Consider the following 22,403-nt stretch of genomic DNA (forward strand, 5'->3'; position numbering starts at 1 on the left):
TTTGCTTTTTTCATATAAATGTTACTCTGTACAGATTGTAAGTACTCAGAAGGCAATAGCTATGTTGACCAACTTTTTTTCTTTTTGGTAAGAAAAGAACTGAATTTAGTAAGAAATTCACAGGATTCAAAAGTGAAAACCGCACAAAAATAATTGAAGAATCCTTCTTCCATGCTCAGCCTGGCCCTGCCATGTCCCCCGCCAGGAACCACTTCTAGTCGCCTCTGCAGTTAGGGTTTCTCTATGCAAGTGTAGATATAAAGTAGGTCCCCTCTCTCCGATGCTAAGGGTCCGGGTCATCTTCTGTATTCTGCCCTGCACCCTGCTTATCACTCCACATAGCTGGGAGATCTTTCAATATCAGCACATAGACTTTTTTTTTCAGGAATCCGCAGCTTATTCTTTTTCTGGAACACTCTAGTTCAGTGGTTCTCAACGTTCCTAATGCCACAATGTATCTTCATTGTTAAAAAGGGGTCGCGACCCACAGATTGAGAACTGCTGCTCTAGTTTAACCAGGTTTCTGTAGATGACACAGGCTTTTTCCATCCTTGGCCATTATAGATAATCAATATTGCAATGTAAGGTTTGCACATACTTCATCCTGCAAGGGTAAGTTCCCAGACATGTGGTCGCTGCCTGCAGGCCAGGTGCAGTCCGCATGTCTGTGGATATCCCCACGTGCCAGCCTCAGGGGTGGCCCTTTTTGCTCTCCTGGCCATGACATCAGAGCCGGTCTATTTCCCTGCTGCTTCACCAATGGATTATTGATGTCAAACTTCTGGACTTTTGCCAGACGTGTGAGAAATGGCTGCTGTGTAACCCACTGACATCCATTTTATTCAGTCCGTGTGGCCCATCAGAGCACACAGCAAGCACTCAAAGTGCCTGTGTGTGACATGATTTCCCAAACTGAAAGGACATAGGTCATAACAGCAATTCAGGCCAAACAGGTTTAGTAACAGGTTTAGTTTGCTAATAGAATAGAACCAATGCTCCGGAAACTTCTCTTGTGTGTGTATATCCAGCCAGGTCGCGATGTCCTCACCGAGGCTCACCGAGTTTGAAAGCCACTGGAGAAATGTCTGAGGCACGGTGTACACTGCTGGCTATGTGTGGCAGGCTGCTGTGGGGGCAGCCACCAGGAATGTCGCCCCCCGTTGCCCATGTCTCTCATTGACGGAATGAGTCTATGCCTCCAGTCTTGAGTTTGGGCTCGACAGCAGAAGTGCCAGCCCTCGACTTCTGAGGTTGGGTGACAAGGAGCCTTGCAGCTGCTCTGGATCTCCTGGAACACTCTCCCTACGTGAAACCAGCCACCACATTAGAAATCTGACCGCTGCAAGACCACCACGTGCCCCGGCCATGTGGCGAAATCACTGCCCAACTGGCCCGGGCACCAGATGTGAATGCCAAGGAGCCTTTAGAAAGTACCCAGCTCCTCTGCCATCCAACTCTTCAAACCAGAGGAATCCCCAGTGATAGCTCCTCAGCTGAGCCAGGCCACTCCTCAATCCATGAGGCATGATTTCATATCTTATTGTAAAGTTCTGGGGTGGTGTGTTACGTAGCAATAGGTGACCAGAACACTCATATGAAAGTTACTTAATTTCTGTTTACTAATCCAAAAAAAAGAATCATAGACCGTCCTACCAAAAATGAGTTAACACCTAAGAAGTACATAAAACATAATACGTATGATTAACGTGCACAGAGATTACTATGGCAGACGGTAATCATTTGAAAAATGCCAATTGGTTCTTTAAAATACTTGACTGATTGTAGGGGCAAGATGCTTTATTGAGCCCAGAGGGTAGACCATAGACTCTTCTTTCTCAGAGCTTTGACTAGAGGAAAGAGGTAGATTCAAACACACCCTCATATCTGCCAAGATCCATCCCAAATGTACAAGTGAAAAGGGCAGTTCAGGCAGGCAGAGTGAACAGACATTCAAATCCTTGGTGACAAAGTTAGGGACATAGAGAAGCTCCTGTAAAACCTTTTGGAGTGCTCTCTGGGTAAGCTCCTACAGCTTGCATCTTCATTAATTACAAAAGGGGGGGGGAGCAGAAGGTGATATAGGTGGTGATCTCTCTGCAGTGAGCTCAGCACTCACAGAATGAAGAGAGCCACACATTCGCTCCCGACCGACAGCATAGGTGGCCAAGAACACAGCCACTGCTTGCGGCTGGAATGTTATCAGCTCTGGTTATGTTGTTTATCTGATGCTGATCAGGGAGGCTGGTATTAGGAACAACTAAATGAGGAAATTATTAATTAACAAATGCTTCTTAGACAACCTTTCAAAACTTAGGATGAGTGGAGGGAAACAGGAGTCTTGCAGGTATTTAAAAATAGTATGTTAAAGCTATGGATGAACTTGTTCACTTAAACATCCATTAAGTATCCACACTGTGCCTGGAAAACAGGGCACACAAAGCTAAGACAGAGATAAGGCATCGACCCACCCAGTAGAGTCTTAACATGGGGCAAGACTGGACTGCAAAGGGACCCAGGGACTTTCTGGAGGTGATGCAAACGTTCTGTATCATGATGTGTTTGGTGGTGGAGGCATGACTGTGTACATTTATTACAATCCATCCTACTGTACACTTAAAAATGGTGGGCTTCATTGTATGCAAATTATACCTCAAAAAAAAAAAAAAACCAGCAGAAAGCGATCAGTCAACCATTCCCACGGAGCAGGAGAAGAACAAACAATCCACAGAAAGCGAGGAAAACATCTACATTATTAATCCTGGAACATTGAATGTGTTTTTCAGGCAGTAGGAGTTCAATTTTTAGGAAGCTTCTGTGCTGTGAGTGATAGTTATACTTTATTCTCTAGCAAAATTCTCCAGTTTCAAGTAGCCCCTTGGTGCCAAATCACCATGGCTTGGTACTCCTATCAGACAGGGCAGAGGGAGTGACCCTTCTTCCTTGACTACGATTGGAAAGGGCCTTTGTAACCTTCCAGAACCAGCTTGGAGGCACCATTGCTACAGACCTAGGAAGAATGATTTGTTAGACTCCAAAAGCCCAGTTTCTCCCAAAGGAAAATCCCCAGCAGTGTGAGATATCACAAACTTAATAAGTGCTTACCCTGCCTTTTCCTGGACCCCTTTTGTGGATTAAGGCAGTATTTCAAAGGTGACTAGGAGAGAGAATCCATTAATATGAGCCCTCCTCTGAATTATCAGGCTATTGGGTTAGCTAATCTCAAAAGATGACCCTAAAAGCTTATGGGAGAGAAGAGTTAATTTTGGATGAGATGGAGATGCGGTCAAACAGAAAAAGTGCTCAGAGAAGGCCAGTTTGGGAAGCGCCACAGTGGGGACCCAAGACTCAAGGGAAAGAGGAGCCCCCTCCTTTCCCTTCAGCCAAGGAAGAAGTACAGGGACCCCTGAGCACACACAAGGCGGTGGATGTTAAAACATGAGGCCCACAGCCACCTGGTATTCTTACTCCCTGCATCCCAGACTCTCAAAGTGCAGCGCCAGCCCCAAAGCACCTGCAGCGCCAGACACTGGGTGATGCTCAGGTTTGCTTCACGGTCAAGTGCGTGTGATATCTGATAGTACTCTAGTGTTCTGACAGCTTTCCAGATAAGGCATAGGGGATTAACCACAGTACCTGGGCATTTGTGGTTATTGAAAAATACTCTAAGGATTTTTTGCAACTGCATGACAATTTCCTTATCTCTCTTCCTGAGTGAAAGTGATTTTGGGGGAAACTGCTAGACTCAGTGACAAGAAGTTCCCTAATCTTCTATTCAGATAATAAAGCAGGGGAAAGGAGCTCCCTCCCCCAACAAAGCTGCTGTGAACCTGGGGGTGCCCATGTGCAAGCCTGAGCAGGACTCAGGAGTGTCTAGGGTGACAGGGAGATTCTGGTGCAGGTGGCAGGTGAGGCTGGAGAGTGGCTTTGGCCACTGAAGTCTTTTCTCCCGGTTAGAAGAAGTGGGGAAATGGTCCCCATAGACCACATAGGGCTTTGAAAAGGAAGAAGGGGTGAGCAGGAAAAAACAGAGGCCTCAGAACACCCCTCCCTCTAAAGTCTCTTCTCAAGGCTGAACCTGGTGACCATGGGAGTTGGGGGGGTGCCAGGGCTCTGGCTCTAGGCCACAGCCAGGCTTTGGGGGGCCTGGGGGAAGCCTGGAATGGATCTCTGAGGTGATCCTGAGTGACCAGGCAGAGCACCCTAGGGCCAGGCTGAGAGCAGCACAATGCTCCCTGGTGCCTCCCCCAGAGCCCCCAGGGCCCGCCCTTCTCTGCAGTCACCCCCCTGGAGTTCGTGTGTGAAGACAAGCGTGTCTCAAGGCTCTGGGATTCGAGCAGAAGAGAGTGGTATGACTCAGAGGGAGTGGGTGGTGGCAGATGCCTGCAGCTGGCTCTGAGCCAGGCATGGCAGGTTCTGGGCAAATGACTGGCTTGGGGCTCAGCCTGACATTAAGGGTGAATGCCACCAAGGACTAGAGAGCTCCAGAATCTGAGTGAGTTTCTGTTCAAAACAGATGAATCCCAGCTGGGCCTCTTCCCACCTACCCACCCACCCTCAAAAGAGTGCAGGATCTGCAGCCCCGTGCCCTGTGCCTCAGGAAGGGATCCAGCATCATCTGGGCATCACTGTGGCTTCATTCCAAGATCGATGGCAGCTCCACCGGGCCTGTATGGAGGAGTCTATGTGGACCAGCTTGCCGGTCTCTCTCACCGTCTTCTCAGCACAGGGTGGCTGCGAATATCATTCCTGCTCTCAAACACAACCCTGCTCCAAGGACACCCCCAGATTCCTGCCAGCTCACCCTCGACTCTGAAATAGGAATCTGTGCTGGGGTCTCAGCCCAAACTGAGCACCCTTTACTGGGGCACGTGCTGCTGCCAGCAAGTTCACCTTTGCTTCCTTCCCAAAGCTGAGCAGGAAACCTTGGGGAACAGCAGTTACAGGACTATTATTCACTTACTTTTATGGATAAGCAGAGATCACTCTGCTTATGCTTATTGGTGAAATATTTCTAAAAATGGCTCAGCACATTCCCTGCTTTGATAAGAAGAGCAGGAGGGCAGGATTTAACCTTCTGATGGCTGCGGTGTTTGCAAAGTGTCAAAGCCCCTGCCTCAGCTGCCCCAGAGCCAAGCAGGGTCAAAGCCACAGCCACAGCCACGGGTCGAGGGCCAGATTTGCTCTCCTCCCAAAGAAGACCCCTCCTCTCCTGGACAGACAGCACGAGCCCCGCATCTCCTAAGGCTTATGGAGGATGCCACTTGCGGGCCCCTGGTTAGGTGGAGTTTTATGCACCATCCTTACACTGGGGATGACATCTTGTTTCTTTCCCATCTCCTCTCAAACACAAGCCACCCCTGTTCACCCTTCCCCTGTCTGGGTGGGCCCCAGACCTTCCAGGGAAGGCTCAGAATACCAATACCCCGAATGCTGACATGTGAGCCCCAACTCTGCTTCCGAATGTGATGAGGCAACCTTGCAAGTAAGGAGAACATCCGCATTTAAGGTCAAAGCGTCAGCTGTCAGATTATGATAAAAAGAAAAGCCCCACAAAACGTTCTGAGGCTGGTGTTTCCCCTTCTCACTCCCTGACCCCGATTCTGTTTCTGGCTCTCTCTCCAAGAAGCAGTAAGACTCTGTCCTAGGAGCACCCAAACTACAGGAGAACCTTGACCACAAAAAAGAGGGAAGCAGCGGAGTGGGAGGCAGATAAGGCATCCCCGTTCATGGCCTTTCACTGTCCAGAGGCCAGACCTCGGGCTGCCTGGACCCCTCCTCCCCCACCAAGTTGCTGCTCCCAATGCTGTAGCGGGCAGTGGGCAGTGAAAGCAGCACCTCCAGACGGCCACGGGTGTCTGCATCCTACTCTCCAGACTCTGCACAGCATGGTTCTGCCTCACGGTGACTAACCTAACAAGCCGCAGCCATTATTACCAGGCAGATGGCAGACTCCCTGAAAAGCAGACGATAAACAATAAAATGCCACTACGTGTGTCACCCGCAAAGTAAAATCAAAACAAACACCTAAGTCTGGCTTTGCTTTTCTTCTGCTTTCTCCCTACCCTGGCCCCCAGGCTACAGTTCAGGTGGGAGGTGCCAAGGGAAGGGGGGATTTACAGTTCCAGGGAAATCCTACCAGCCTACCCCGTGACCTTCAGGACAGCAGAAGCACAGAGGGATACCTGAGGGCAACCTTGTCCCCAAGTGATATACAGAGAGGTGTGGGACTTGACTACCACAAGCACAGGTGGAGAGCAGGGGGGCTGGTGGGGACTGAGGCAACTAAGGGACCACAGGGACCCTGTGGAACCCAAAGCCCTTCCGCCTCAACTGCCAGATGTATAGTCAGTGACAAGACCCAAGAATTCTATCAGAAAACTCAGTTGCTTCAAGGCTCTGCTTTGGAAAGGTGTTCTGCTGCCCCAGGGGGCTGGCCACAACTGAACACCCACCTGAAGAGAGGGGCTTACTGCTTATTAAGCATCTACTATGTGCTGAGAACTGGCCCTTGGTCCTGTGAGGCAGGTATCACGGTCTCCATTTTCAGAAGGAAAATCCGCCTCAGGAAAACAATAGTCTCCCCTGTGGCTCCCAGCCCGTGAACAACACAACACTCTCTCCCAAGTGCTGTGCCAAAGGCCTCGGGGGTTAAGAGGGGACATCGCTGGGTTCTTAAGCATTGGGTGCTTGTGATTCAATAGTATTTTTCTCTGAACTCAAATTTTAGTAACTGGGGTTAGAGTCCTGTAGTCTCACACTAAATAAACCCCTTGCAGGGCTTAGGGTCCTGTGTCATGCTCTCTGGAAAGATGCTTTGTTCAGGCTGCAAAAGCTTGGCTGGGAAGCATGCAGAGCAGCTAGGTGAGCACTCTCCACTCCGGCCATGGGAGCTGAGGCCACAGGGCAGCCTGCTTGGACTTGGGAACCTAAGGAGGTTGGGGGGACATCGAGCCTTAAGCAAGGCACTTGCCTAGAGGCCCCAATTGGGTTCCTGCCAAGTCACCATGACCACAATGACAGGTTCAGGTACAAGTTTTCACTGCTGGACCCTCACCACACGGCCCCCACAGTGCCATGGGAGGGACGACTTTGGAGGTGCTGGGGGCCAGAGCTTGAACTCTGGTGTGCCATTACTAGCTATGCAATCTCAACTTGTAAATTATTCAAGTTCATGGAGCCTCGCTTTCCTTGTGTAAAAGAAGGAAAACTTCCCAGGATTGTCATGAGAATTAACAGCCATGAAAATGCCAAGCATGGTGCCTGGTGCCTAATGCAGTCAATAAATATTTATTGAAATATGAAATTTAGACAGCTAAGAACAGGTAATATGGAGATGGTCCTGGTAAGAAGTTAAGAACCTAGCTGACTACACAGGGAGTGAGCCATTGAATCAACCTACAAAAACTAACTAAACGTTTATAAAAACTAATGCATACAACAAAAAGTATAGGCACTGAGCTATGTTAGCTATAGGCTGTCTGTGTGACAGGTCTCCGTGGCGTCTTGTGAGAGGAGCAACTTGAATACTTTTAAAAGAAGAAAAAGGTCTATAGTTTGAAAGACAGCAGTGAGCAGGTTGGATAAATCCAAGGGGGCTCCATTAGCTATCAGCTGAGCAGAAGTGAGAACCCAAAATTGGTACCAGCATCTCCAGGACTGTCTGGCTACCCAGCACCTTTAACCGAGGTCAGGACCAAGCATTTTACTCTTCTTGGAAAGGCCAGTGACTAGTACATGGGACTCAAGAGTTTGCCTTGCTGAAGTGTTGATTTAAATACCAGCCTGGGGACAGGGCCCAAAGAGAAGCTGGACAGGGGGTGTAACAAATGGACAAAGCCCATGGCCAAGGGATGATCCACCCAGCCCAGTCTACCAGCCTCCATCCTCCTAGGCTACTCCCCACTGAGAAGACTGGGTTTGACCTTGGGACACTTGGCTTCTCTTCCCATTTCAACCCCTCTGTCACTTTAGGCAAGCCAAGGAGACTAAGTATCCTAGATTGTCAATCATGTCCACTCAGTGAAATTTAACCATTTCACCCTCAGTTTCCTCTTCTGTAAAAAGGAATTTGCACCTGTTTCAGGATCTAATGCTGGGCTTAAAAAAAAAAAAAAGAATCCAAACCAAAAATACCACCTTAGTCCTGGGATTTCTCACACCAACTGGGGAGCAATGAAGTCAAGAAGCCCCTAGACCTTGACTGGCCCATCACAATGTGCAGTCAGACTCTCTGGCAGAGCTGTCTGGGGAGTGGCACCTCAGGGCACCGACTCGGTTTGACTCCTTTGCTTATCATGGCCCTACGAAGCTCCCTGGGCTAGAAGCCCCTCCTCCTCTCTCCTGCGTGACTCTACCTACCCAAACCTACGGTCCCTGGATTTCTCTCTGCTCGTGTTTTGGGACCTCTTTTGCACTCAGAGGGGACCTCATGTCTGCAACCTAGCTGTGCCCCCACGCCTCTCCACTGCCTCTCAGGCCCTCCCTGATAGCTCATGATTCCTGAATTGTTTAATATCACCTTTCTCTGCAGCTGGATTATAAATTCTGATGCTCAGAGTCAAGCCTCATGCTTCTATTATAAAGCCCGTGGGCCACTCGCAGTCACCGGAACTCATGGACCCTGAATCAGACACCACTGGTGCAGCCTCTGGCTTGAGTGGTTTGCCAATGTGCCAGGCGCAGGGTCAGTGAAGGGCGAGGTGGGGGAGGCCATGCTGTCTTGAATCTAGCACTTTCCAGCCTGCAGCTCTACGTGTGGTTGCAGAGTCACCGGATGGGGCCACTGGCTCCCAGCGCCCTCTCCCATCTTCCATCATCTTTCCCTGCCCCTGCTTTGTCCCCCCTCCTCTCCCTTTCCTGGGTCTGCCATGTACATACAAAGATAAACGAACAACAAGTAAGCTTTGGAAAGCTCTGCCCTATGGCAGGAGGCCAGGCCACTCTCCAGTGGGCATGTGGTCAAGAGAGTCCCAAGGACACTGTGGCCCACACCCAAAGGCCCCTATGTCATCCCCAATGTTCTCCTTTTTGGTTGCATTTAATAAATGATGATTCAGAAATGGAAAAAGGAAAGGCAGAGAATGACAACTTCGTTAAGATTTTGCTTCAGCAAGGGAACTTTAAGCCAGGGTAGGAAGGTTGGAGGGTAGGAAGGTTGGGGGGCCGGCACCCAGGACCCGGCGTGGCCTGTGGCAGTCCTGCCAGGCCCCGGCAGCCTGGAGGGAAGTCAGACTCAGCACAGATGAACACATCCACACACACGCACCACCTCCATGACTTATTCTCTTTAAATCACCAGGAAAAAGTTATGTAAGGAGAAAACACACAGCTCCGATGGAGGGAAGGAACATTTTGTTCAGCCTTGGGGTATTTAACGTAATAAGAGGCTTCTGTAGAACAAAGCGACAACGCAGCATCCGTCCTGCACACGAGGAGACAAAGCAGCACAGAGGACAACAGCGCACACCCGGGACACACGGCCACCACGCACGGGGGCTCCCAGAGCTCTGCTTACTCAGCCCCAAGGGGTCCTGCAGATCTCCTCTTCCTGGATCTAATAAGTAGTGCAGGACTGTAAGATGCTGGATGACAGGATGCCAGTGATGACAGGGACAAGCGGTGCTCCCGGCTCTGACAAATCCTGCCGACTCACTTGAAAGGCCCATCCGTGAAGGGTTGCCCAGCCCCTCAGCACAGGCAGCGTCTGGGGTTCGGCTGCTCCCCGAGCTGTTGCCACTGCGTGCCTGCAACAGATGGGCGCCGGGACTGGGTGTGTTTCCCGTCCCCACAGCAGCGCAACAAGCGGCTGGCAGACAGCATGAGCTGGCCTGAGAGAGCGCAGGCGACAGGCTTGTTGGCCACAGCCAGTCTGCTGCTCAAAATGCAGGCAGAGCCCGGGCAGACCCCCTCATTGACAGGGCTGCAGCAAACTGTCATTCCCACCTGTGTCGGGCTGCTGGGGAGGAAACTCCTCAGCACACAGCCAGCCAGCCAGTCAGTGGGAGGGAGGGCTGGGCTGCAGCTTTTAAAAAGACAGGCAGCAGGACCAAAGCAGGCAGGAGCTGGGCCAGTGATGCAGCAGGTGACCGCTGTGGCTCCCAGGCCTTCTGACCAACACTGCAAAGCCTGGCAACTTCAGAGGAAAATAGCTTGTTGGTTTCGGCAACCTGGACTCCCTGGAGATCCTGTCCTTGGAGTATAAAGGATGCAGTTTTTCCTCTGGCAAGAAAGATGATGGTGGCTTCCCCAGGGCTCTGCTGCACAGCCTGGTCCCCCAGCTCCAGATGGCCCACACCCCCAGGTGGCATGGTCTCTGCCTGTGTTAACCATGTATTATGTTTTCTGTTTTCTGAGGCTTTGACATCTGCAGCCTTGCTGACCCCAAGGGACTGCCCCTCCCAGGGTAGCCAAGTCCTAGAGCTGGAAAGTAGCTCACCTGTGAGCTCCCTTGTGCAAGCTACTAACCCAGAGCCTTACCCACCTCCTCTATGGGGCTCCTATGTCCAGTCTTATTCCCTTGCCCTAATTACCCAGGTCAGGTACCACACAGCTAGAGACACCCTAGAGGTCCCTGAAATTATCCACAGAAACCTCAACAAAGGCTCTTGCCCACATTCCCCATCGCGTCCCTGGTTCCTGACACTCTCCCCACAGGGGTTCCCCCACGTGGCCCTGCATGGTGTACGGAGCCTCCCACTTCCAGAGACCCAGGAGTATCACAACTGTCTCCCTTCATGACAGTCATCCCTGTGTCTGCTCATCTTACCATACCTATTTAAAACAAATCCCAGAAACCTTCTTTGATTTTTTTATTTTTCTGAGACAGGATCTTACTCTGTTGCCCAAGCTGGAGTGCAGTGGGGCAATCACAGCTCACTGCAACCTTAAACTCCTAAGCTCATGCGATCCTCCTGTCTTGGCCTCCCTCTCAAGTAGCTAGGAGTATAGGTATACGCCACTACGCCTGGCTAATGTTTTTTTTTTTAAGTTTTTTTTTGTAGAGATGAGGATGTCCCTCAGTTGCCCAGCCTAGTCTTGAACTATTGGTATCAAGGAATCCTCTTATCTAAGCCTTTCAAACAGCTGGGCCACCTCATCCCTGGAAACACTTAAAACAATGCTCGTAGTGGGTGTCCAACCTGTGACCCCACAGGGCATGTGCTAATTTTGTCAGGATTTTTTGTGCTTATCTGTGGTACCTGATATCATAAAATGCATGATGCGATCTTTTATTTTGTTTTTTGCTTATCAACTTTTGTTAGTGTTTACATAGTTAACATGTGGTCCAAGACAACTCTTACTCTTCCAGTGTGCCACAAAGGAAATAAAAAAATAAAGGTTGGACACCCATGCAGTGAAAAGCTGATTGGGAAGAAAATGAACTTGAATCCTTAGGAGAAAATGAGGGTCTCTCATTTCAGATCCCTGCCATATTCCTTATTAAATCAACCTTGCTAATGCCTTGAACATTTCAGCAATGGGGAAATTGCTTTAAAAGATAGTCAGTGACCTGTCATTAAAGATATTCAAGAAGAGGAGGATTCTTTGAAGGATTCAAAGGCTATGACTTAGAGGGCAGATTTGTTGTTCAGCTGAGGGCGGCTCAAGGTAGGCAGACAAACGTGGGCATCACAGGCAGGAGGGCTCCGCAGAGTGGTGATGGAGGAACACGGCGTAACTGTCTGCCAAGGTCAGGAACAAAAAGGCAACAGAGTCACAGCCTGGTGCTGTGGGGGATTTCTAACAAGGTTGGAAGTGTGTGGCTTTCTTAAGGCTATTTTCAGCCCAGGAGGGTAACAGGCAGTCACTGTTCCTCCAACAGTCCATTCTGAGACTGGAGAAAAAGAGGCATGGTGTACCGGGGCCAGTTCTCTCTGGGAACCAGCAGCTCCCAAGGCCTGGCCTCGCTCTGGCCACCCTAACACCTGGCTACCTGAGAAAGTCGCTTGGAGCTGGAACTCTCTTTTCTTGTCTGTCGAATGAGCAAGTTACTCCATGATGTACCTCAAGGTCCTTTACAGACCCTGGCGCTAATACTTTGTGACAACAACGAAGGTCCAAGTCATGGCTCAGTCATTTCTCTGAACCTCAGTTCTTCCTCTGAAAAAAAACAATCTGAGTGAAAATGCTTGCTCCGTCCACTTCCCAGGGCTGCTGTTGGGATAATGGACGAATAAGCATTTGGACAAACATATGCATCAGCTTGGGATGTGCAGGATTATTCTGGAACCGGAGGGCAGAGCTAGCATAAACTCAGGGTTTAATAGAAGGTTGGCACCATTCAGTGTCGCATGAATGGCCGGCCTCCCGCAGCCAGCCCCCTGGGCACTGATGCCAGTGGTCGACCTGAGATCTTGCCAATCTCAATATTTTCTCCTGCCGGTTCTGGAACTAGCCTTGCTGGGTGAGCTGGGCTTGTTTTATTTTCTGCATGCTTTATTCCAAAGCACACAAACAAGGCTGAGGATAAAAAGCCTAATTAGTTTTGCTTGGAAAAGCTGGAAATGTCAGGGACATGGAAGCGACCATCCAAAGGAGGCAAAGGTTTGCCCCACTCGGAGGCAAGTTCCCGGAGTGATGCACGGGGTGTGATGACTCTGCAGTTCTGGCGGGCGGTGATGCCACGTCTGAGGTACCCGGTACCTTTCACTGGAGATTAAGGAAAATAGCCCTGCTCCTGCTTGCAAGCTGCCACCCGCAAGCATGGTTACTGTCTTCATCTGCACTCACTGCTGCTTCCAAACCTCTCCCACCCTCTCAGCTGTGTGGAGGTGGTTCCTGTACCCTCCGGGCTCTCAGCTTCCTGCAGACTCTCCTCAGCTGTCTGCAAGGACAGAGGCCTGCTGATGGCAGGTACCTGGCAAAGCCAGAAGACCGAGGCTGGTGCCTGGTGCCGGGCTTGGAATGAGCAGAAGAAAAGCTACCCTCCCTGAGGGCGTCTCCTCTGACTCATCGCCCCCCCCCCCCATTAACCCTCCTCACACTGTTTTCCAAGCCTTGTTCTTGGCACCCTCACCAGACCAAAACAGCCAGAGCAGTAACCAAACCAAGCCAAACCAAAAAGCTCTCCCTGGCTCCATACTCCTTGCAGAACCAATGCTAAGTCTTCCGTATTGGGGGCCCACGGTCGCCCTTCCACACTCTCAGACTTGCTCAGAGCGGTCAGCTGGTCCTCATGGCTTCTTGGCACCCCTAGCAGTGCCCTGCTGACTCCGCAACTCGCACCACTAGAAGGTCCGCCCCACCCCCAACAGCCTTTCCCCGGCAGCTGTCAGTTACTGCCAGCCCCTCTCCTAGAATTGATTTTTTACTGTATTTTTAGTGCCAATGCCATCTCAACCTGCACAAGATATTGTCTATTTGATCAATAAGGAAATCAAAGCTGAGAGAAGCTGAGTCACCAAGGTTATGAAATAGGTACGTCACAGAGCGAGGATCCAGTCATCGCTGTTTCCCCTGCAAAGCTGGCTCTGTACCACCCTATTCTAACAGGCCCCCCCTTATTTATTTATGTTTGCTTATTTCTATCGTCTAGTTTTTCTGTTGCCCATCCTTGATTATTACTTGTATAACTAAAAATAAGAGGAATCTGCTCACATGCTCTAAGCTGGCAGTTCCCTCCTTAGGGTCCTTCTGAGAACCTCTGAAGGGAAGGACGCCATCTCCGCAGCAGTAGGGAAGGGCCCAATTCCACTGGAATGTGTAGAACACCTGCTATCACCAAGTGTTCTGACAGAGCCACGCAGGAGGTGGTAGGAAATCACGTAACAAAGCAAAACAGGGATTTCAAACAATTACAAAGGACCTGGTAGATGCAACAGGAAATCTTAAACCATGCCTGGTATTGCCTGGGCTGCGTGAGTGGCCCAGAAGCCTGGAAGCACATGAGCATACACGGATGAAACGGGTGCCTTCTGGCCCTACCCCTGTATAACAGACCTGGGTTCCATTTCTCAGCAAGCCAGGAATCCAGCACAAATCCCTGCGAGATCCCATGTCATCTTCAGCCATGAACCTAAAAGTCAAGTGCTGCGTGCCAAGCTCACCGCCTGCGAGCCGGTACTACTGCTGGGACTGCACGGTCACAGCAACGCCACGCAGCACACCCCACCCCATGTCCAGAGCCAGCCACAGCACAGGGCTACAAATGCAGGTCACAGAGTGTTGGTACGAGAGCTCACAGCTGCTGCCCCGAGCAGAGAGAGGCTGCCCCCAAAATCCTTTAATCCCACCCCAAGCACCTTTTTTAGGTGGCCACGATGTCCCTGCTCTCACAGTTGGCAACCCTGGGGCTGCAAGATCTGTGCATAGGAAAGCCAGAGGCCAGGGCAGCAGAGCTGGAGGCACTGAAGCCAGAGGGGTCACCTGGGCTCAGGGCCTGGCTCCTGGCTTCACTGGCCACATTTGCATTTCACTCAGCTGGGTAGTCAGGGTGAGGGGACATGGCCTTGCTGGCTGGGCGACCCTTTGGGAATCTCCCAGACCCAGTGGGATGTTGATGGGGTGGCACATTACTTGGCACGCCATTCCTACAACAGCTCGAGGCCAGTGCCCCTCTACTCACGAACCCTCTGTACTGTGCCCGGGCAGTGTGGTTGCTTCCGAAAGACCCCAACTAGGACGGAGGGCTGAGGGCTGGTCCGATTGGAGAACATTCTTCCTGAAGTCCACAGCAAAAGGCTTATGTGTCAGCTCAAGAAAAGTTAGAAACACTTTTTCACCAGTGACATGAGCAACATTCAGGGTTCAGTGCTGAAGTCAGGAGGATGGCGCAGGCTACAGCCCCTGGAATAACTAGAGCATCTGGCCGGCCCCGCAGCCCACCCAGCTGCAGTCCCGGAGGTCCAGACACCATTGGTCCTGCATCTTCCCCACAGGGGACCCTGCCACTGAGCTGTGCTGTTGACTAGTCCTGTCCTAAGAATACTTTTGAGTCCTGTTCACAGGGCATTGCCAGAAAGCAGCAGGGAGACATCCTCTGAGCAGCAAGCAGTGAGCTGCGAGAACGGTGGGACCTGCCACCTAAAATCATCTGCTGAGACTGGCAAACTCTAGTCTAAAATTTCCCTTTATTTTAGCAGACCACCTAGTCCCAAGGCACTGGGGACATACAGCCTCATCCACCTCCCGTCACTGGAGACTGCCAATAGTTGCCAAAGTAACTAGATGCCCACTGAACAGCTGGGTTGAGATTAGATTAGCTGAAAACAGTTTGCCACCAGCCTCCCCCAGGCACCCCTATTCAGGTAGAACCAGCAGTTCTCCCGCATTATAAAGACATTTGCAGTCATTAAGATCTTACGCCCCGAGTTTAATGGACAGGAAACAAAAACAACCTCAAACTTCCTAAAGGTAACAGTTTTTCCATCTTTCAAAGCCAAATTCTGACTACCTGAAGGTCTCCCGAGAGACCCCAGGTAGAGTCACTTACAGCCACAGACTCTCCTAGGCCTTGAATGTAGGCCAGGGTCCTGGGTCCCTCTGTCCAAAGAAGCGCTGTGTGTGCACCCCAGGTACCTGCAGTTGTGTTTGGAGCATGTCACCTGCCGAATCAGGGAACCACCCCTATCAAATAAGCCAACAGATCCATCCGTAAACTCAAATCACATGTGACCAACTAGGGAGTCCTTGGAGCACTTGCTCTGTCTCTCGGTGCCCCCTCCGCTACACAACGAGGAAATGTCCTGCCCAAGCTCACGGAGCTGGGTGCTGAGACCCAGGTGCCCCAGTCTTCACCCCATGCACCTGACGAGGAAGAGAAAGGCCTGTCTCCATTTTTCACATGACCCCACAGTGGCTTCTGTGACTCCAGTCTGAACAAGCCCAGTGTGTGCATAACCTAGGAGCAGAAGTGAGCGGAGGAAGGACCTGCCGTCCACGCAGGCAGCTAGAACCCTCTTAAATAAGAAGATGCAATGGTGGGTTTAGGGCAACTAAAACACATTCAAGTACTGCCAAACCTCACCTGCTCTTGAGCCCACCCCAGCCCCACAACCTGTCACAGAGACTCTCCCGACTCGCTGGTATGGGATCCTTTGGCTTCCAGCTCCTGCAGCTTCTGGAGGGCACGTGTCTCACACCATCATCGGCTGATAGTGGAGACAGTTCCTCATACCTGGGAAGCAAGAGCCAGGATCTGGGCCGGCATGCCAGAAACAACATGGCACATGGGAAGCCCCCCTTTCCCTCTTTCATTTTTTATTTACATAAAACCAAGACAGGCTGCTCCCTTAACATGAGTGCCCACTCAGTCCTCGGAGTGCTTGCTGTCTCTCAGTGCCCCCTCCCCTGCACAAGTATTTGTAGAACCCCCACTATGTACAGCCTCGCGCTGGGTTACTTGATACAGAAAAATAGCAGAGAGCCAGCCTCGTGAGAAGTTGTGGAGACAAGGAATAACCAGGCTGAATCAATGCAGTGTCATGTAGTATACACAGCAGCCACCATAGAAGTTTCCGGAAGCAAGTGGATGCTTTGGGAAAAGTAATTAAAAAAAAAGAAGAAGAAGAAGAAGAAGAAGAGCTTCACAAAAGAAGTAAGACTAAGGCTAAAGTAAGCAGAATTATGCAAAACCAGAGAGACATTGGAGAGTCCACACATTTTGTAAAGCCCTAGCGCATTCTGCTCCGTTGGTCCCTCCACATATCACCAAGGTTCTTTCTGGAAGGCTCTGAAGGCTTGCAGCAGCTCTACTTTCCTCCTAAGCTGGGAGCCAGGGCGGGGCCGGGGCTTGCCTCATCTCGAGCAGCAGGCGGATGGGCTGATGCGCAAGCCCAGCTACTCTCGGGCAGGTGCTCCAGTTCTGAGTGTCCGTGACCTAAAACCGCCTCAATGGCACACTGAACAGAAGGCCCCGGGCTGCCTGGTGGGAGGTGGCCAAGCTGTTGCTTAGCATGCACGAGGCTCCCCAATTTAATGGAAATCAACACATAATTTTTTTCTAGATTGCCCTCTATGACAATGCCCCCAAGCAGGTCCTCTCTTAGACAAATTGGATTGCTCTTCCTGAACATACTGTGAAGGACAAAAATGTCTTCACTCATCCTTATACACTGGGGCTACTTTTCCACTGGTTAAAATTCCAGCTTTGCCGTTTACTAGCACTGTGTTTCCTCATCTGTCAAATGGGATTAAGGATCATCATGCCTACCCCACAGGGTTAGTGTGAGGATTAAATCAGTATGTGTGTATGTGCATGTGTACACATATACATCCACGTATGCACACACACATATAGACGCACAGGCTCAAACGTGCACATCTGTATTCTTCTCTGAGTTGTACAGAGGTTTAATGAGGCCTGGGAGCTGATGAACCAACCAGCCGGGAGGTAATACAGCCCACCCTGGGGATGTGTGACGCAAGTGTTAGAGAATCCCACGTGGGGGTCTCGCCTATGACACTGGACAGAGCACAGAGACTCTGAACCTTAAGGCCAAGTAGAAACTGGCCGAAAATAAATGATAGAGAGTTCCAGACACAGACACCTGCAGTCATCTCTGGGTGGGATGATGATTTGGATGGGGCGGGGCTTACCCCAGAAGCCTTTAGCCCAGGATGAGGTGACTTCAAAGGGGCAATGGGTCAGGGAGGAGGGCCAAGTGACATGTGACCTCAGCCTGCTTCCATCAACTAGCTGACCACCACTAACTGAGCACTCACTTTTCAAAAGCAACAAATACTGGAGTAAAAAGGAATAAAAACTGGGCCCGACCCTGAGGAAGGTCTGAGCCAGCCATAGCCACAAGACTTGGAACACTCAGGTGGTCAATGGGCAGCAAAGGTCTGGGGGCCCGAGCTGGGCTGAGCAGAAGGCAGGGCTGACACAGGTGGCACTGTGCAAGGCTGAAGGCCAAGAGCCAGGGGTAAGTTGAGGGGAAGGGGTGAGCAGGCCACAAGGCCTGAGCCCGGCCCGCACACACCGCTGGAGTCCCGGCAGCAAACCTGTGTGGACACCCTGGGTCAGACTCCTTCCTTCTCACAAATGGCTGTGGGGGGTGGTTGCACAATAAATTCACAACAGAAAATATTCAGCTCTGATTTAAAAAATAAACAAAATAAAACAAAACAAAACTCTCCAGCATTATATCAGCTTGGGGAAGCTGCATTGCCACCAAGCCTGGCAGTATCACCATGAACATCTAGGTCTCGGAATGCCTCTCAGCAGCTGGGTGTCTGCTCCCTCCTGCCCTCCACCCACCCCACGCCCACAGCTGGTGTGGTGCAGCGGGTGGGGCTGAGGGCCCAGCACCCCCTCCCAGTCTCCTCCCCACAGGCCGGCCAGGCGTGGCCCCTCTCCAGAAGCTGCCTGGGGACATTCTCTGTGAAGCTCAGCAAGAACAGGAAAAACGTGTATCCAATTTTGTTGGCTTTCATGTCAACAGACTTTTCTGAAAATTGAATAAACACTAAAACTTAAACTTTTAAACATTTTAAAGATTTTATTTTATATTTTCCTTTTTATTTTTGTAGAGACGGGGGCCTCACTATGTTGCCCAGGCTTGTCTCCAACTCTCAGCCTTCAGCGATCCTCCCACCTCAGTCTCCCAAAGTACTGGGATTAGAGGCATGAGCCAGTGAACTCCATCCATTTTAACAATTTTAAAAGAAGTCTCTTAGAACAGATTACACTCTTTCCTGCTGTGATGGATTGAATCACATGCCCCCCTCAAAAGACATGCTGGGGCCCTCACTCCCAGCACTTCAGAATGTGACCTTATTTTGAAATGGGGGTTATTGAATTTGGCCCCATTCGTGAGCGCTCATAGTATGCCAGGCACTGTGGTGGGTGCGGATCTCTCTGCCAAGTAGGTCTAGGGGCAAGAAAGTAGCACGGAAGGAGTTGAAACCTCCCCTCTGCCTAGCCAGCCTTGGCTCCCCAGACTGTCCGGCACCTCATCTCCTATGGAAACTCCTCAACTCCACCCCATTGGGGGCTGGGAAGATACGACACCCTCAGTTTGTTTCTTGAGTCTTCACTAAGGATGAGCCCAGGGACATGGGGTCCAGAGCCATTCCTAGAGAGGGGGGCTAGAAGGAGGTCAGGTCCATCCCTGGCTAAATCATTCCTCTAATAGCTCTTAACCTTCAGGGAACACTGGAGTCTCTGGGGCACTTTTTAAAAAAACAGATCCCACTTAAGAACTGCTGAATCAAAATTTCAGGCCAGGCTCAATGGCTCATGCCTGTAATACCAGCACTCTGGGAGGCCAAGGCATGTGGATTGCCTGAGCTCATGAGTTCGAGACCAGCCTGAGCAAGAGTGAGACCCTGTCTCTAAAAAAATAGCCAGGTGCTGTGACAGGTGCCTGAAATCCCAGTTACTTGGGAGACTGGGGCAAGAGAATCGCTTGAGCCCAAGAGTTTGAGACTGCTGGGAGCTAAGATGCCATGGCACTCTACCAAGGGTGACCAAGTGACACTGTCTCAAAAAAAATAAAAAAATGAAAGAACGAACGGCTGAATCAAACTTTCTGGGGCGACTTGGCATCTGTATAGCGGCTAAGAGCCCCAGCCACATACACTGGATCTGGTGGGTTCGAATCCAGCCCAGACCAGCCAAACAACAATGACAACTACAGTCAAAATAGCCAGACATTGTGGCAGGCCCTACTTGGGAGGCTGAGGCAAGAGAATCACTTAAGACCAAGAATTTGAGGTTGCTGTGAGCTGTGATTCCATAGCACTCTACCGAGGGCAATGGCTTGAAACTCTGTCTCAAAAAAAAAAAAATTTCCTGGGGCTAAGAACTGGAGGACTGAAATATTCCCTAAGTAAGAACCACAGGTATCTCCCAACCACCTCCCTACAGACATGGAGAAACAAGCAAGGGGAAAAGCCAGGCTCAAGGTTCCCAGTTATTCCCAGTATCATTCATTCATGGAGTCGAAATTGAAGGTGCCTTTCAGAAGGGAAATGAGAAGTGGGAAATCTGAGGTTTTCCTTTAAGAAGGAATCAGTTATTAACTTAAAGCAAACTGAGAAGCAATCACTTGGACTTTGGTTATTCAAGGGCAGACAGTAAATTGCCCTTGGTCCAGACTTTTGTGATATTCTTTGACTTAGAAAGCTTCTTAGAAGGGAGCTTCGTAACTGGCTGGGATGAAAGATCCCAGTTTGGGCCACACTTCACTCTACTTTGCTCTTCCCTCTTCCTTTTATTCTGCCTATGTCCTGATCTCCAAATTCCAAGGAGATATGCGTGTGATTAGACTGTTGGAGTCTGGAAGATGATACTACAGAAAAATGCAAGAAGTCCTGAGAGTAGCAGAGGCCGCCATGCTCTAAATTGCGATGAGGCTGTGATGCCATCCTGGTGGTCTTCCAGTAGGCCACGTGGCTTACATTTCCCACAAATGCTGGGGCCACTCCCCAGTGGGACTTTTAAGAGCTGGGCTGTGTCTGACACCACCGCTGTCTTGCCCCCCTCACACCAAGGACCCAGACAGGCACCACTCCTTCAGCCCTGGGTTCCCAAAATAAACAGGGCGTGGAGCAGAGCTGCAGCTGCCTGTGGTGGACAGATGACACAAGACCCAATTAACCTCCATCACTGCTCACCAGTGAGAATTTGGGGTCACCTGTTATTCCGTTGTGACTCAGACGAGACTTGCTCGATATTTTTCTCCCTCCTTCTCCCTTCCTGTCTTTCTTCTGACTCCTTCCCTTCCCTAATCCTAAGTAAACTCAGTGTAACTCGGAGTGCCTCAGAAAGTCATTCCCTCTCTCCACTTACTTACCCAGATACTGCTATCTGAATCAAGTTTGAATTGAAGGGGCCTTTGAGTTTGAGCCCAAAACCCAAATACATCATGATACATTTTTTAATAAATTCGTCTTATATGATTCTCTGATTATTAATATGTTACAGGGGTGGGGAAGAGTCTTCTTTTTTAAGTACCAAAGGAGGCAAGAAAGGCTTCATATTTCTCTGCTGCACCCCTTTCAATAAAAAGGAATTGTTCTGCAAAGTTTGGATTCAGTCAAAAGGCCATACTTAACAACCTAGAAAGCCACATTTCTCCCTAAAGCCACAGGTTCCCAGCCCCCCATGCAACAGGCGTGCTGGGCAGCAAGGGCACAAAGATGACGGGCAGTCCCTGCCCTTCGAGTAATTCCTACTCAGTGGGAAGAATACATTGGAGATACGTCTGAAAGGCCAAAGCTTTGTCTCAGAACAGGGAGCTTTCTGCCCCACTCTGCCTGCAGTGGTCCTCAGGCCTATTTCTTCTCTCACCTCCCAACCCTCCGAGCTGGGTGTTGGCTCAGCTGACGCTTTCCTAAAAATAAAAGCAGTAGGTGAAGGTATACCTAGCATTATAGACCCTGGAGCTTCGAATCCAAGTCACCACTAAAACAAGCTTCCTGACACATCCTTACACTCCTTCACCCTCTCCTGGCCCCAATTGCCTCCAAACAAAAATCAGTAAGTGAGCAGCAAGCAGGCCCTTGGCCAGCAGCCAGGTGACCCACTAGTCTGGGTTTGCCCAGGACTGTCCTGGTTTTAAAACAGAAAGTCCCCCATGCTGAGACACCCCTCCCTCTCGGAACACTCGGGCAGCTTGGTCACCATCACAGATACAGGACGTTTCCCATCAGGTGGTGTGCATGGCTGTGCATCCACCACCACCCTGCCCTCCCTGCCACCCTCCCGACTTCCGGCTCCACTCATCTCACCCAAGTCCTCTTTCCATTTTCCAGCTCTTTGGCAAGAAGGAAATTCCCACCCACCTTTCCCTTCCTCTCTCTTGGTTTCATTAATGAGGTGAAAATTTACCCTGATCATTGAATAAGAAGAGAGCTAAAGATGTGCTTGTGTATTAAGAAAAAGGAATCACTATAAATGAAAATAAAGGTTACTGTAAGTGAAAATAAAAGTTTTAAAGGGAAGTTAAAAGCCGGGCACGGTGGCTCAATCCTGTAATCCTGGCACTCTGGGAGGCGAAGGCGGGTGGATTGCCTGAGTTCACGAGTTTGAGACCAGCCTGAGCCAGAATGAGACCTCATCTCTAAAAATGCCGGCTGTTGTGGCAGGCGCCTGTAGTCCCAGCTACTCCAGAGACTGAGGCAAGAGAATAGCTTGCGCCCAAGAGTTTGAGGTTGTTGTGAGCTATGACTCCACAGCACTCTACTGAAGGTGACAAAGTAAGACTCTGTCTCAAAACATAATAATACTAATAAAACAATTTTAAAAAAGTTAAACATAAAAATCAGGGCTGACATATCCCCAATATATGAAGAATATCTAGAAGGCCGTTTATAAAATTTCCCTAACATTGTCCATTTATTTTTTCCTCTTCTAATCAAATGCACTTTTCATAAAATACCACTTTTGAGACCAACAAAACACCATCACAATCCCACTTTCTCCTGCTCCTTAGTAACTGAATTCATTTATTCATTGA

At 50.1% G+C, this 22,403-nt stretch overlaps 1 protein-coding gene across 7 annotated transcripts in view; it reads right to left on the reverse strand.

The window, feature by feature from the left end:
- The window catches only part of PRKAG2 (protein kinase AMP-activated non-catalytic subunit gamma 2), a 265,728-nt gene that overhangs the window by 201,948 nt on the left and 41,377 nt on the right, over positions 1–22,403 (reverse strand). The window contains exon 1 of one of the 7 annotated variants that reach the window (XM_053609118.1): positions 9,515–9,906. The exons of the other annotated variants lie outside the window; for them this stretch is intronic. The gene's annotated coding sequence lies outside the window, so the exon portion shown is untranslated. Of the gene's footprint in view, positions 1–9,514; positions 9,907–22,403 lie in introns of those variants that run through there. 7 annotated transcript variants of the gene reach the window in all.

Source organism: Nycticebus coucang, chromosome 11 (genome assembly GCF_027406575.1).
Source record: "Nycticebus coucang isolate mNycCou1 chromosome 11, mNycCou1.pri, whole genome shotgun sequence".
In the NCBI taxonomy this organism is placed as follows: Eukaryota; Metazoa; Chordata; class Mammalia; order Primates; family Lorisidae; genus Nycticebus; species Nycticebus coucang.